This window comes from Pteronotus mesoamericanus, unplaced genomic scaffold, assembly GCF_021234165.1.
Source record: "Pteronotus mesoamericanus isolate MK-2021 breed Mesoamerican mustached bat unplaced genomic scaffold, CSHL_Meso_final scaffold_118, whole genome shotgun sequence".
In the NCBI taxonomy this organism is placed as follows: domain Eukaryota; kingdom Metazoa; phylum Chordata; class Mammalia; order Chiroptera; family Mormoopidae; genus Pteronotus; species Pteronotus mesoamericanus.
The window spans coordinates 10,420,879-10,434,371 of NW_026555301.1; the positions used below are offsets into that span (position 1 = coordinate 10,420,879).

The 13,493-nt window shown below is 43.2% G+C and overlaps 1 non-coding gene across 1 annotated transcript; it reads left to right on the forward strand.

The window, feature by feature from the left end:
- The first annotated feature begins 13,099 nt into the window (after nt 1-13,099).
- LOC129081834 (small nucleolar RNA SNORA50) lies at nt 13,100-13,235 on the forward strand. Its single transcript, XR_008530349.1, has one exon. It is a non-coding gene; the product is annotated as a small nucleolar RNA SNORA50 (small nucleolar RNA).
- Nucleotides 13,236-13,493: the final 258 nt, after the last annotated feature.

The window sequence follows — 13,493 nt, forward strand, 5'->3', positions numbered from 1 at the left end:
GGTCTTTTTTCATCATGCTGTTTTGTTTTCTTTTGGATCCTAAGCTGATGATGCTTAAAATATTTATAAGATGGATGAAGGACAGGTAAATGGAAATCAACCAACTCTTAACTTAGTGCAAGCTACAAAATAAAAATAGGGCCATCTAGATAAATTGCATTAAACTCCCTCTCTGTAACTCTGCTTTTATATCTCTTTATAATCCATCTAACTAACTCTGCAGATTTTGGTGGTTACTCTGTAAACTGTGATGATAACTCTTTAGATTGTACTGACAACTTTGTAGGTTATCATAGCAACGAGGTTGCAAATCACATGAAGGAAAGAGAGAAAATGGTAACCAAGCCTCTCTGTCCACTACTCCACACATTCTCTTTGGCAGACATCCAAAGGTCCTGCACTTCTGAGTTTCCCCAGTGCCTTGCTCACCCTCACTCCAAGGAATTGAGCCAACGAACACTTTTGTCCACAGCCTCTTGGCTGCCAAATCAGGCATCTATCTCTTCACTTCCTCAAGGAATAAAAATGTGCTGGCATGTTAACTTAAAGTTATTAAATATTTTAATAGTATTTTTCCACTTAGGTTTTTTTATTTATTGATTTTTAGAGAGAGAAGAGAGGAGATAAAGAAACATCAATTTTTGTTGTTCCATTTATTTATGCATTCCTTGGTTGATTCTTTGTGCCCCGACCAGGGATCAAATATGCAACGTTGGCATATTGGGACAATGCTCTAACCAACTTAGCTACCAGGGCAGAGCAAGTATTCTTATTCTTTATTCTAGAAGATAGATGTGCATTCCCTGGATTTTGGGACCACATGCTCTTTTCTCATAAAATACAAATGTAATTAATGCTTTGCCCTTTAGTTTGAGGTTATACAGACATGTGTATTTCTCTCAGTTGGTTTAGTTGTTTTTGTTAGTTTGATGGTTCTTCTTCCACTAACCAGAATATTAGCTGCCAAGACAAAGAAGACAGAAGTAAGAAGAGGGGTAAGGACAGAGAGAAAGACAAGGAAAACAAGAAAGAAAACAAGATAGGAAAGAAAGAGGAAAAGGGGATGAGAAAGAAGAGAGGGAAAGAAGAGAGGGAAAGAAGAGAGAGAAAAGGAAAGAGAAAAGAATGAAAGAAAATAAAAGGAGAAAAGAAGCTTAGAAAGAAGAAAGAAGGGAGGGAAGAAGAGGAGAAAGGAGGAAAAAAAGAAATCTTGATTGATTTTGATAGTCCCAAGGCTCTAATTTGCTATCTGGCCCTGGATTTTTAATTGTATCTCCACCTTGCAGCTACAACATCTGTCTTGCACTGAATTTTATCCCCACTGAGGAGATAAAAGCTAAGAAGAGTAATTTGCAGTTTGTTAAAGGTCTTGTCTTGTCTTTATCACCTTCATATATCCCCCCAATAGGTGAGTCCCTGAGTTTATACATAATCCACAACCCTCTTCTAACTGTTAATCATGTTTTTTAAGCCAAACTCAGAATTTGCCATCAAAATACTTTCTAGACATGAGAGAAAACATCCATTAACTTGCTTTGGTATTAGTCGAAGCTGAATTTTCTGAAAAGCATAGCTCAAGTTATTTTCCCCTGAGATTGAGAAAACTAACTTTGTGTTTTCAAAAAAATTAACCAAATTCTCTGGTAAAGTGATAGGGAAATTTACATGTCAGTCATGGGGTCATTTTCCTGAGATGTTAAGTCCCAAAGTGATGGCCAGAAATGAGAAAGAACTTACTGATTTCCAGCATTTATTGACAGTTAACTACATAGTTTTCAGTGCTTTACATAGCTTTTGGCATGGGTGAATGGGGTGGGGGCCTTCCTGTCAGATTATTGATTCATCATTTGCTGCCCTAGTGAGGAGACTCAGCATGAAACTGAAGCCATGGACATGGTGGACCACAGAGAGTCATCTGTGGTGCAAAGGCTCAGAACTGGCACCTCCCAGTGCTACCTGTGCCTACCCCTGCTTTACTCTCTCTACGTCTGCTCCCCTCCTCCCAAGCCTACAACCAGGCTCATTAACCTCCTTTGCCCCAGAGGCTACAAACCAATCCTAAAATTAAATCAAAAGAACTTACGCCACTGTCCTGCCATCAGGCCAGGTCTTGTATTAAGACCCTGTGTGGGAGGGAGAAGAGGAAGTGTCCTGCCTTCTTAGCAGGACACTGGTACTTCACAGCTGAGTAGTCATAAGCATTACTTAGCCTCAATTTCCACATTGATTAAAATAGAAATAATACTTTTTTTAAAAAAAGATTTTATTTATTTATTTTAAGAGAAGGGAAGGGAGGAAAAAAGAGAGGGAGAGAAACATCAATTTGTAGTTGTCTCTCATGCGCCCCCTACTGGGGGACCTAGCTGGCAACCCAAGCATGTGCCCTACACTGGGAATCAAACCAGTGATCTTTTGGTTCTCAGGCCGGTGCTCAATCCACTGAGCCACACCAGCTAGGGCAGAAATAATACTTCTTATTTTGAAAATTATCTTGAACTAGACAATATTTTTAAGTGATAGTCACTTTTCCTCTCCCTCTCCTGCCCCTTTGCATCTTCCTGCAGTAAAAAGAGACTGAAACAGTACCCTGAAGAGTAGTTGTTGAGAACAGAGGATATGCCTGCAACAATTAGATGTTCAGCGGAACTTTTCCTCTCTCATAAGCTGACCCAGGGGTCAAGAACCAGTAGCTGAGCTCCTGCATGGCACCCTGGAACCACTGGAAATTCTGCCTTGCCAGGTCCTGCTTGCCTGTTGACCACACTTCCAACACTCTGCCCCTTCCTGCCCATGGGGCTACCATGTTCCAGCCCCTAGGCCCTGCGTGTGCTCCAGCTCCTGATGCTGGATTTTCACCCATGGCCCCTACTCCATGATCATATTCCTGGAAGAGACTTAGCTCTATTTTTACCCTAGTCCATCCTGAGCAACCACATACTTGTCAGTCCCTATCCATGGAGACAACCTATGCTTAGGCAGTACCCTTCCAGGAATAGCAGCAGGTCTTAAGTTATGAATGTGATACTATGTTCTGCTTGCCCTTACAGACAAAAAGAAGAAACTCACCTTCAGGTTGAGAGACAGAGCTCATATAAAATTTCTATATGGAGTGGTCTCTGGCCAAGTCTCCAAAATAAGTTTGAGGATATGAACACAGAGGTGTTTTCCAAATGCACCACTAGTGGTGTAGCTGCTTCTGCATTCTCATCCTGGCCAGTTTCCTTGGAGAAAAAGACCTCTGTTCACCATTCCCATCAATTCTCCTTGTTGGGTTCCACCAATAGGCAATGAAACCAGAGAAACAGAAGAACAGAGCAAGGGACATATGAAGAAGTCCAAGAAAAACTCCATGGATTCATATGTGGACTCCAAACATAAACATATTTTCCCCTTTGGAGCCCAGGGATACAATGCAGAACCCAGACAATGCACCCAGAGCTAGGGCAGAGAGCAGAGCCCCTGTCCCTGATTGTTCCTGGAGGAGTCACACAAGCAGGGTTTTCCTCAGTGTTCATAGGCATAGGCTGGGACAGTCAAGGAAACATACACCAATCTTGGAAGGCTGAAGGAATAATGATCCTACCACAGGCTATTCTTCTCATTCATTTCTAGCTTCAGTTAATTTCTGCAGTGCAGTTGCCAGGATGCAAATTATAAGGAGTGGTCTGGATAATCACTATGTATGAGAGGATAAGAGAAAATGTTCTCAACCTCAGCTTTTCTTGCTGCCTCCTCACCTCACCGTGTAGCAGCCACACTCTTCTAAAAGTTGAACTTGCATTTTCCCATCTAAAAGCGAAATCTAAGCTTCCCCCTCATCCCTCTATCTGGACTGAACTTAGTAATTTGCTTGACAAATAGTATGAGAAAGAAATGACACTGTGGGACTTTTAAGCTTAAGCCATAATAAGCTTTACAGCTCCCACCTGAGTCCCCTGGAATTTATGTTCTCGGGACACTCCCTCTTGTAACACAGCTTCCATGATGTAGAAAGCCCAGCCTCAGTGTATAGGGGGGGAGGGCTTCTGTAGTTGCTCCAGGTAACAACAGCAGCTGAGCCCCTAGCCAACAGCCAGCATCACCTGCCAGGGAAAGAAGGCACCATTATTTTTCTATTCAACCATGTAAGCCTTTATCTGGCTCCAAAGTATATTACTTATGCCCAGTCTACTCCATAATCCCATATTGGTTGTTGTGACTGCTGAAAACCCTTCTTCACAAAGATAGGATGTTGGAAAAAGAAGCAGGCTTTCCAGTGTTTTTGTGGTAATCTCAGGATATGCTGCCTTAACTTTAATCTAGAAGTTATGGAAATTTGAAGTTGTCTCTAACATACTATTAAGGGTACCATCATTTGCTCTCAAGCAGTTGATTCTTTTCTAGCACAGATAAAGTCAATTCGCCTGATTTATGCAAAAATGGGTAGCAGTTACATTCCTTCCCAGTTCAGGAGTCTTTTTGGTTGAGAAGCGCTCAAACTCTTTTGAAAGCTGAGATAGGTGAACATGTACCATCTGGGAGAAAGAAGATCCAGACTCAGTCTCTTTCAAAATCTTTGCCAATGTTTGAAACATGTCAAAAATCCCAATGTTCGGCCATTGCCCCCATAATTCTAGTTTGGCTTTGAATCCAGCCATTTTATCTGCTGACTTGAACACAGTTGTCATTCTCCACTGAAGGGACAGATTGAGTTCATTGAGCAGGTTGAATATGTCACACAAGTAAGCAAGTTTTGTGACCCATTCTGTGTCCCTGAAATGTGTTGCCAAGGGTGACTATTTTTCTAAAAGAAAACTCTGGGGCAGCTCTCATAAATCAAAAACTCTGGCAGTGATCAACCTTTAGAAAGATATCTCACCTCTGTGCATAGGAGAAGACATGTGTGCTCTGCATACGTCCCCTCACAGAGCTGCATGAACATGAGTTAAGGGCATGTACTTTAATGTGGTTGATAATTTTAATCACATCCTGCAAAACTTCGTTAAGTTCAGGTGACATTTTTCAGCTAGCCAGCATTTTTCTATTGATGACACAGTGTGTAGACTCACATTCAGAAGCAACCTCTTTGACCCAAGTAGTGAAATAGAAAGCCATCCTGTACATATACCGACACAAAATGATCAATTTGGTTTTCCTGATATATAATCGTTCAAAGACTTGAATAGTTTTGCAGCTATGGTGTTGGCTGGCAACAAAAGTGCATATAACATGTCCTAATGCACATCCTCCTGAAAAATCCAGCACACAAAAACAAGAATCATTGCCTTGTTGTCAACATTGGAAGTCTCATCAACCTGGATTGTGTACCACAGTGACTCTAATCGTCTCTAACAACTGTGCCTCAATATCCTCTGCCATTTCATCAATTTGTTTAGTTATGGTACTAGCTGAAAGAGGAACACATGCCACCTTTTCAACTGCAGCCTCTCTTTAAAGTTCATGACAAATTACCTTAGCAGCAGGCAGGATCAACTCTTCACCAAGAGTGAAGGGCTTCTTAGCTTTAGCAGTGCAATTAGCCACTAAGAATGGTGCTCTCAGTGCAGACACATTTGAGGAAGTGTTGGTCTTCAATAATTGCTTCTGTTCTTCATGTTCACACTTTTTTCTTTTGAAAAATTCCAAAGGCTTCTCTTTTAATGCAGGGTACTTGGACTCCATGTGGGAAAGCAGTTTTGAAGGTTTCATGGCTTCATTGGATAGCCGGTCACCACATATTATGCAAAGCAGGTTTGGAGAATGTGACTCACCTGTTGAAATGAACCCACAATTTAAGTAAGACACTTGGTATTTTCTTTTAAATGTAGCTGTATTTTTGTTGGCAGTCTTAGAGTCTTCTGCTTTGTCATCATTGGGTTTTTCTCCCTTTTCAAAGAAGTTCTCCAGGGATGTTTCTTTTTTACTCATTTTGGCTATGGTTAGTTTGTGGGCTTACCAAAACTGTGACTGAGACAAGTGCGCAGTACAGGAAAGAAGCATGGGCTGAAGTGGTAAATAAAATAATGGGTGAGCCATGTGCAGACTAAAATAAGTATCAGATTCTGACTTAAAGCCTGCCACCAGAGGCAGCTGTATAATTGAAGTACTTCAATTCACTTGGAGCTTAATTGTCACTTGCCACTCACTGACAGGGTTTTGATATGAGTCTGCAAGCAATGATTTATTATGGTCTCTGTGCAGTCGAACCTCTTTGCTAATGATAATCTGTATTTGCAGCCACTCCCCAGCAGTGTCATCATTGCCTCAGCTCCACCTCGGATCACCAGGCATTCGATTCTCATAAGGGGAGCATAACCTAGACCCCTTGCATGTGCAGCTCACAGTAGGGTTTGCATTCCTATGAGAATCTAATGCTGCCACTGATGTGACAAGAGGCAGAGCTCAGGTGGTAATGCAAGTGATGCAAGTGGCTGTAAATACAGCTGAAGTCCTGCTCACTCATCCACTGCTCACATCCTGCTGTGTGGCCTAGTTCCTAACAGGCCACAGACCAGTACTCGTCCATGGCCAGGGATTTGGGAACCCCTGATTTACCTGACCTGCCTCTACTCTTAGAAGACAGCTGGAGGTCTAGTTCTTCTAATGGACATATAATGTAGTCATTTTTTTGAAAGCCTTTAAAACTAGTTTATACTAGAGAGTTGGAGAGCAAAGTGAGTTATAGGTTACTGTTCCTTGAAAATAGTGTAGTGTGTGTGTCTTTATGCACATGTCCAGTTGGCTACCATTTTAATTCCTGTGGACTGCCCATTTGGTTATGGAAGGTCCATTCATTTCCTGAGACCTTGTAACTGTGACTGTCCCCACTTGGCCTCTGAGAAAAGACCTGGATCAGGTCAGATCATCTGGGCATTTCCTCACAGTCATTCTAATTCTAGATCTAACTACATCCAGCTTCCATGACACACCTCATTGATAATACATTGTTTGCAGATGACATTATACTGTACATAGAAAACCCTATGGACTCTGCCAAAAATTTACTCAACTTAATAAGTGAATTTTGCAAAGCAACAGAATACAGAGTCAATATCCAGAAATCAAAGGCATTTTTGTACACCAACAATGAAATACCAGAAACAGAAATTAGGGAAAAAATCCCATTTGCTATAACAACAAGAAAAATAAAGTACCTAGGGATAAACTTAACCAAGGATGTAAAAGACTTGTACTCAGAAAACTACACAACACTGAAGAAAGAAATTAAGGAAGACATAAATAAGTGGAAGCATATACCATGTTCATGGATTGGAAGAATTAACATCATCAAAATGTCCATACTTCCCAAAGCACTTTATAGATTCATCACAATCTCTATTAAAATACCAATGACATATTTCACAGAACAGAACAAACATTTAAAATATTTATCTGGAACTAAAAATGACCCCTAATAGCTACAGCAATTTTGAGAAAGAAGAACAAAGTAGGAGGGATCATAATACCTGACATCAAACTATATTACAAGGCCACTGTAATCAAAACAGTCTGGTACTGGCATAAGAACAGACGCATAGATCAATGGAACAGAATAGAGAGCCCAGAAATAAACCTATGTCTCTATAGTCAATTAATATTCAACAAAGGGGGCAGGAGCATAAAATGATAAAATAGCCTCTTCAATAAATGGTGTTGGGAGATCTGGACAGCTACATGCCAAAAAATGAAACTCGACCACCAACTTACACCATACACAAAAAAAAACTCAAGGTGGATAAAAGACTTAAATATAAGTGATGACACTGTAAAAGTCCTAAAACGAAACATAGGCATGAAACTCTCAAATATTCCACGCAGCAATATTTTCACTGATATATCCCCTAGAGCAAGGGACATAAAGGAAAGAATAAACAAATGGGACTACATCAAACTAAAACACTTCTGCATGGCTAAAGAACACATCAGCAAAATGAAAAAGGAACCAACTGTGTGGGAAAATATATTTGCAAATAATACTTCAGACAAGGGTTCGATCTCTAAAATATATAAAGAACTCAGACAACTCCACTCCAGGAAGATGAACAATACAATTAAAAAATGGGCAAAGGACATGAACAAACACTTCTCCAAGTAGACATACACAGAGCACAGAAACATATGAAAGGATGTTCAGTATCACTAGCCATCAATCAAATTAAAACCACAATGAGATACCACTTCACACTGGTCAGAATGGCCATACTAAACAAATCAACAAACAAAAATATTGTTATTACTTCTCTCACATGACATCATCTGAAGTGAACTTTGTTTTCTTTGAATTAGAACTCTGTATATATTAGTAGAAACTCATTCAAATAATATTTTCTAAGAGTTACCATTTATATTATTAATAAACAAAACAGAAAACACTAATCAGTGTATATAGTTATTCAATTAATATGAACAAAGTTAAACTTTAACACAAGAACAACATGGCACTTTAATTTGACTGATGGCTGAATCAAACAAACCATAAGAAAATCATTAGAAAATTATAGTTAAGTTGTTTTGAATACATTCTTGTATTTCTGAATAGACAGAGAAGTTTCCTTAAATTTTAAGCAAGGACAGTTGTCTGGACCCCAAGCAACAATAAAGTAGTAAAGCAAAACACAATTGACAAATGAAAATGTAGGCAATGATTTTCTTTTCATCGTCTAGAGAGCATTTAGTGCTGTTTCTTCCTCTCCAGCATAGTATAATTTTCTTTAATTTTGTTACAATGAAACTGACCACAGTACTTGAAGTTAAAATTTCCATGAAATAGATTAGCATTTGAAAAGTGAATAACAAGAATCACGCTTCCAGCAGGAACTGCCTTTTAATTAGCTGACACAATGACCAGCGTGATGAAGGGAAAATGGATTGCCATTTTTGGCATTTCCACCACCTGTTTCTTGTTCTCAGAGATTACTGTGTTACCACGGCGAGACTTGCCAGGTGTCCACCTCAGATGGACAGCTCCCTTTGTCATCCCTAGTGACAGAGATGGAGAGTCATATCCTTTGATCACAGGGGAAAAACAACCACTGCCATCCCCCAAGCGCTGCCATGAAGAGATCCATGGAGACTGACCTGGATGAAAGCAATAGCCACCTGGGAGTGAATTGACTCCTCTTTCACTCTTCCCGGGGTCTGCGGGGATCATTCCACAGGGTGGTCTTGGTGCTCCTGTATTTGGTGCTCCTTCCAGCTGCACCAACTGATCTGTTGTGTCTGTGTACATCCATTAACCTCCTGCTTTCTTTGCTGCTTGTTCCATAACAAATGTGTAAATAATGAACAACATGTATTCAGTAGTGAAGCTCAGCCTCTGGCTCTCCAAGTGAGTTAATAAAAAGAAGAGTAGTAACGCTGTTTAATGAAAGCTTACTATGTTCTGAGGCAGGATAGTGAGAAGCTAGGGAAATTCTTTGAGAAGAGGAATAAGAGAAACTGAGACAAAATATTTAAACAAGGCCAAACAAATTGAGCAATTTACAGCCAGCTAATGAGTCACAAGATTTTATATTCCCTAAGGACCTCTAGGGGGTCACAGACACCGCAGGGCAACATGAGAGGAACACTTACATCGTCTGAGGCCCCCAAGGAAGGCCTTCCGAATGCAGGAAACCCTGAATTGAGAAAGTAGGCCTTGTGTTATATGGGTGACAAAGAGAAGCAAGGGTCATCTGGGGTAGGGAAAATAATGAGGAGGCTCAGAGGCGGGACATATCTGGGGGATTCAGAGCATCCATCACCTAGTTCAACATGGGGAAGAGCACAGAGCCACACGAGGAGCTGGATGAGATGAGGCTGCATCTGCAGCAGGGGCTGGGACATAAGGGCATACAGAGGCCTGCGTTTTGGACTGAAAGAAATGGGAGCTCCTGATAGACTTGTCCTGTTTTCTCTCTCTTAAATTGACAGCTCCCATTATGATCCCCAACTACAGAGATGGACAATGTGTCTTCTGGACTCTGAAGCTATAAGGATCACACTGCTTTTGCACTTTTGGAAGGTTACCCTGGTAACAGGGCTTAGACATTGGGGTGGAGGAACTGGGAGTATGGCCACCGCCTCAGAGCTACTGCAATAATCCACAAGGATGACGATTTGGTCCTGAACTTAGCTATAGTGGGTAGAGATGAGGAGGAGGGACAGAGGGCAGTGACAGGCAGCAGATGGTTTAAGTGGAGGGGCACAAGAGAGCTTCCACAGCATGAATGGGTGACATGGCAGGCCTGACGGGACTGTCCTTCCAGGGCAGATGCAGAGGGTCAAGACATGTCTGAGCGTTCTTTGTCTGTGTCCTCAGGAATCTGACTTAGGAGGCTGAAGGCCCTACAGGCTGAGACTGGGATCCTGCCCAGTTGAAAGACCTAATAATAGGGCCATGCTCCCAGAAGCCGTGCCCTTGGGTTTAAGTGGTGAGTGAAGGTTTGTCACCCAGCTCACGGGCAACATATAGACCTTTGTGTCACACCATGATTGCGCTCCTACAACTGAGCACACCATGCACTCAGGATTGGATATATTTTATCCCATTTCACTGTCCTTACAAAATAAACCCAACCTTGTCTATCCCTACCTGTTTTCTCCCGGCGTTGTCGCTGGCACAGCTTAGAGACAATAAATACCAGGTCCCTTTCCAAACATGTTTTGATAAACTTTGCGCGGCCCTGAAAACAGGGCCATGCATCTTTCGGGCAGAGAATTTGGCAAGATTACCACCTCAGTCCTTGTTCATAATAACTGGCTGCTGAACTGGGCAAAAATTCCCTGTCCTGGTGTGTGACCATCCTCTGATTTCCATGTTTGCTGGTCTGTGTATGTGAGGCTGTGTGTGTCTATGCATGTGAGTGTGCGTGTGCGTGTGAATGTGTGTGGGAAGAGAATGCCACTGCCACAGGGTCAGGAGGGAAGGCACATTGTCCCCCAGACCAGTGGGCCAGGCAGAACGTCTTTCTGGGGTGTCTCTCCTAGACTCTCATTGTGGCTGACAGTACTGGACGGCAAGCAGAGGGGTGGGGTGTGTTGGAGGGGCGCCTTCACGCGGGCATAGCTCAGGATTGATGCTGTAATATGCAGCTTAGGCTGGGGATCCAGGTCAGGAGGCTCCGCAGAGGTGACCTTTAAACCTGTGATTCTAGAATGGACATGGCCTAATATTAAGATGCTTTGTGACTCCAACGAGCCAAGAAGGGGGAGCTGGAGTGGCCGTGATTAATCCTCCCCGGGAGGATCTGACCTCGATCACGAAGCAGCTTCTCCATTGTCTCATCATCCCCCAAGGCGGACAGAGAGGCATGAGCAGCACTGGCATGTCACCATCCCTCCCCCACTAGGAGAAGCCGAATAGCACCCTGCAGGTTAACCTGGGCCCACTGTGTGCTGGTCTTGTGTTCCTGGTCAGGCTGCACAGGGCAAGGGACCCAGGTCCTGTGCCAGACACAAGGCACCAGGATGTGAAACAGAGGGGACCCGTGCCCAGGGAGGTGGGACCAGAGTGTGGGAGTGATGGGGGCCTAAATACCCCTCAGAGGGCTGTCCCTGGTGGCCCCTTCATGCCCAGGGGGCTTCCAGACAGGGCATTAGGGAGAATCACAGGAAGACACGCCCATGACATTGCTCAGGGTACCCCTGTGGGCGCTCCAGGAAAGCTCTTTGGCAGCCCCGCCCTGAGCCAGCCTCTGCTTCTTCAAGGAAGGATGCTCCCTTCCTGGTCTTGTTTCCCTCCATGCTTGGCCCAGAAAGCTCAGGGTGAAAGTTGGAACTCAACACTGAGAACTCTTGAAACCCCATGAACTACACCTAGCATTCCAGCCTCTTCCTACCACGCCTTAGCTCTTTGTCCGGATCACTCAGCGTTTGAATTTCTCGTCACCAGGCTTAGTGCCTGCACTCCTGTGGGCCCCCTCAGACTGGTGTAGAATGGGGCCCAGGGGAGCAACGCGCTAGTCCCTCTGCCCTGCCCTGCCCTGCCCTGCCCTGCCAGGTGGTCCCCGGCGTCCTCATGCACAGGACTCTCGGTGTCCCCAGAGGAAACCCTCTCTCACATCCCTCCAGGGGGACACCAGAATGTAAGCGCTGGGGTCTACAGGGCTCACTGGGCTGTTCTTCCCATCCCTGTGTCCCGATCACCTAGAGGAGCCCTGAGGTCAGTGGAGAAGCTCTGGAGATTGTTACTAAATAGATGGGTGTGAAGGAGGCAATAAAGCCCATGCACACTTTGGATCAAACTGAGTCTGGTGGTCATTCTCTAAGTGCTTTCAGGCCCTTTTCGGACCAGCTCTGTGCCCCAGGCTGACCCTGGCCTGTGCTCCCCTGGCCTCTGGGTGGCTGCATCTGCTCAGCAGTAACTGGGGGACAGGAGGACAGAGGGCGGGGGCAGTGTTCCCTGTTCCCAGACAGCCCCTCACTGGGCTCAGGTGACACCACAGGCCTCCTACCCCCGGCCCCAGGGTGGGCACAGCTTCCTTCTTGCTGGCACCTGGACCCCTCCCTGGTCCCTCCCTTATCTCTGCCATGCTGGGGGATGGCCCTCGTCCTAGTGTCTGCTGCCATGCTCATGAGCTATATGGTTGGACGCGCCGGGCAGCTCTGCTTCTGCTTGTGCGTGAATGTGATTCAGGGATCGTCTCCCTGGGCACAAACCACCGGCACACCACTTTGTCTTTTATGGACTTATCAAAAATACTTATTCACGTTTGCAACAGTAGTTTTACATTTTCTTCAGATTCAAAACTACTATGAGGACCTTCTATCTTCATGGTGTGGGTGTGTGTCTAGGTGGTACCGAGGAGAGCGAGTGCGCGTGTGAAAGAGCGAGAGCGAGTGCATGTGTGTGTTTTCCACCAAGGAAAACCTGTTTTATTTTGACTGCATAAAATTTAGAAATGCTAAACAATAAGCAGTAACTTAAACAAAAAAGAGTAAGAAAAAACTATAAAGCAGGGAAAAAAATTAAGATTTCTAATCTATGAATTTAGGGATAAACCATCCTATGGTTTTTTGACTAAACTATGAATTTAGGACTAAACTAACAAAAATATTATGTAGCTTCAATAAGGTTTTGGGGTGTTGTCCTGTTCAAGTTTCTCTTCTTTGGTATTGTTTTTAAAATCAGGTACATATTAAGCACTGCCTTTGAACCTGATGTGTCTTGTTTGTAGCTTCACGGGCCAAGCAACAGTGCTAGAGCATAAGGACTTGTTATAACTGGGGCTCTTCAGCTCTCAACTGAACTGCTCTTTTAAAAACAAGGTACATTTAAAAAAAAAAATCAGGTACATATTAAGCTACCTCCATAGATTTTTGAAAATAGCCTACGGTTATGTCCTTTGTTTCAACATCTATGTCAAACTGAGATGACGGTTCAGTTAATAGTGGTCATTTAAGTCAAAATACAACACTTGTAATAAGCAGATAATTCTAAAGGGTCTCTTGAAGACTTCTGTACTCATGAGAATTACATTAATGAATCTATGTTAAAATAATATTACTGTAAAGTCATAAAGCTTTGTATTACT